The following is a 3,116-nucleotide window of genomic DNA, read 5'->3' on the forward strand; positions in this document are numbered from 1 at the left end:
AGCTAATATTGCACGGCACCTCATAGTAGTAGGGCCTACTTCCGCGGAGCACTTTATCAAGGCGAAACTAGATTCATGAGGGATAACTCTGCGTGCATCTTAATGGCACGCGAGGCGTTGGATGGGGCCTTTCGACGATATCGCGGAAGTACTAAGGATTAAACAGATGACGGTCGTCAAGCGCTAGACACGGGAAAGAAGATGGATAAGGCTTGGGTTATAAGGCCATGGCAGGTGGAGGAAGGGGGGGAAAAGACTCATAGAAATACCGAGAGGGAGAGAGAAGGCTAGATAATAGGCGTTGGAGTGAATGTTGGATGAGATTCGGGTGTTAGAAGAAAATGAGGAAGAGGAATAATGAGCGAGGTTGTATGTGAGTAGGCTCAGAGGAGAGATGAAGTGCACAATGACGTTTTCAAGACTTGTGTTCGCTATTCAGTCAGAAGAAAGAGGGTCTCCACTGATAAATATCTCGGATACTTTTTCGACGAGGACTAACTGGGGATGGGGGATATAAATACAAGGGAGGTTATAGAAATGGCACCCGTCATTTCTTCGCCAACAAGTCTTTAACACCATCCGGCGACTACCATTTAGCGCAAGCAGCTTAAGAGGTCGTAAGTACGTGCAAGAAGAACAGTCTATTCTCTTTCTACCAAAGGATTCTACTCTGTACCCTTACCGGATTGTTGTGGAGAGTCATTCTAATCGCCGTGCCTAACGTGAATTGATTATCATGCGATTTCCACCGAGTGTTTACATGTTTTTCGACGTCGGATGCTGATGCTCTTCAGCCCTGATGTTCGTAGCCAATCCATCAAGCCACTTCCCAACCTTTGTAGGGATTATCCCAAGCGCGTCGTGTGCTAATGGCAGATTAACGACTCATCACGCGTGTGGTCATATCTTTCTTCCCCTTCTCCCATAAATTGTGTGCTGTTAATTGTGATTATGCGAGTTTTACTGAATTCGGTAGGATTTTTTTTTAATTTTACGAGGTCGTGCACCTCCATTTTTCATTTTAATCTTACCTGGGGGTCTGTTTCTTTCGCTATTTCCACCAAATTACCTTTGTTACGGGGGAAAATTTATTGATTTTTAATTCATGTGCGCGTGGTATGCGTGGATAATTTGTGTTTACGAGTTTATTCATTAAAATAAAATGGTTGAATGATGACTTCATTAATTCGTGTGAAAAGATAAACCCTCACGTTTTTGGGGTGTCATAAATGACTTTAATGACAACGATGAAACCTAAAGTTGTTTTTCCATCGCTTCAGACTCGAAACCTTATTTGGCGTTAGTAATTCCGGTAGCTGAAATAGGCAGCCCTCATCTTTTTCCTAATCATATGGATGCAAATAAATTTATGTGAGAAACTTTATTAAAGTCCTTTGAATTTGTTTGAGTAATCGTACTATAAGCAGTGGCAAGATTCGAAAACACCTCAATTGACCCATTTACGAACTTGAACCATGCTTGAGGATTCCATTGATAATACTCACTGACTTAGTATTTACCACATTCTTTATTTTATTTCTTAATGCGAAGCCAATTGCCTCTTTGCATAGTATTTTTTTATTTATTTTTAACTTGACCTTAATTATTTGAAAGCGAAATGTTTTGTACCCATGAAGCAGTTCAGGCAGAATCCATCAAAATGTAGTCGTTGGGCGGGCATCTCATAAATATTTCATGCCATGAATACTTTGAAATGAAAAAAAATCTTGGTTCTTTAACTGCGCTCACCTTAAAAGCAGATTTTCTATCAATGCGGAGAGAATTAGCTTCATGGATGGGAGTTTCATAATTGGTATCTTATGGATGTCTAGATAGAATTTCTGGGTAAATTCTATGTCAAAACATGAGTCAAACTTGTGAATATTTATATCTGTGAAATTAAATTTTCTTCGTACGAATTTCAAAGCACTGTAGGAACAAGTGACTATGTACGCAGTCACGCGCACGGGTGCAAAGTTAAATACACCAAAGGATGAAGTTCGCCATGAAAAAATATTTGACTTAGCCGGGATTCGAACCCGGATATCCCGATTGCTGGCCAGGCGTGTTAACCAGTTCCACCACCAAGCCATTTTCTCTTTCTTGCTCAGTAAAACCCATCCCGAAGGTCGCTCTGAGAAAATGGCTTAGTGGCGGAACTGGTTAACACGCCTGACCGGCAGCCGGGAGATTCGGGTTCGAATCCAGGCTAAGTCAAATATTTTTCCATGGTGAACTTCATCCTTTGGTGTATTTTCTTCTTGCGGTTTAAGTTAATTTTACTTCAATGTTATTACTACGTATTGGCTTCAAATTTCAGTGTTGTAAATTACTTTTTATGTCATCGACACGAGAGACATTCGTATGAGCATCACTTCCATTATTGTGGAAGTAACTCAAGAGTTTTTTTTTGTGCTCTATTTCATCATCCCAGATCACATTCGGCGTCACTACTTTGAAAATGTTCACACTCTATTCACGTGCAGTTATGGTTGCCCTGCGATGAAATGTAAAAAAAAATAAAATGCCCGAATGGGTTTGTTAGCGAATCATTTCAAGTATTATCTTCCCTATTTCTTCTCATATTAACGGCCGTAATTCAGCGAAGACGTTTGGAGAATCGTTGGCTGCAATATGCCTTGGTAGAAGGTGGGGCTGAGTTGAAATTCGTTACACGCAGAAGGTAAATTGTACTTGTTACGGTTATCGCTCTGCATAATTGATATGCGTGAATGTTGAACTTGGCATACGGAGCTGAAAATGCATTTGATGTTGAAAATAATGAAGATCCACTCGGCATTGCGAGTCGGAAAAACTGCGTGTCAAGTGATAAAAATGCTCGATGTCCAGATATTTCCGCTCGGGCTGGTTGGTGGCTAATGCAAGCGGAGGAGACTCGGCAGGAGTTATGATAATCGCGCATGCGTAAGGATTGCGGACAATGTGAGGCAGTGCACTTGCGAATTCCAAAGCCTGTGACTCTGCTTTAGGCGCATTACGGCTTGGATATCCTTACGGAATCCAACAGAACGTTGCTGGATTTGTGTGCATTTGGGTCCATCGCAGCTTTGCAAACTCCGCATGATTATGGGCTTCTCCGTCTCAGAATAGAAATG

The 3,116-nt window shown here is 41.4% G+C and overlaps 1 non-coding gene across 1 annotated transcript; it reads right to left on the reverse strand.

Annotated features, from left to right (window-relative positions):
* Positions 1–2,018: 2,018 nt before the first annotated feature.
* On the reverse strand, positions 2,019–2,091 carry Trnaa-agc. The gene has a single exon. It is a non-coding gene; the product is annotated as a tRNA-Ala (tRNA).
* Positions 2,092–3,116: the final 1,025 nt, after the last annotated feature.

Source organism: Ischnura elegans, chromosome 12 (genome assembly GCF_921293095.1).
Source record: "Ischnura elegans chromosome 12, ioIscEleg1.1, whole genome shotgun sequence".
NCBI classification, from domain to species: domain Eukaryota; kingdom Metazoa; phylum Arthropoda; class Insecta; order Odonata; family Coenagrionidae; genus Ischnura; species Ischnura elegans.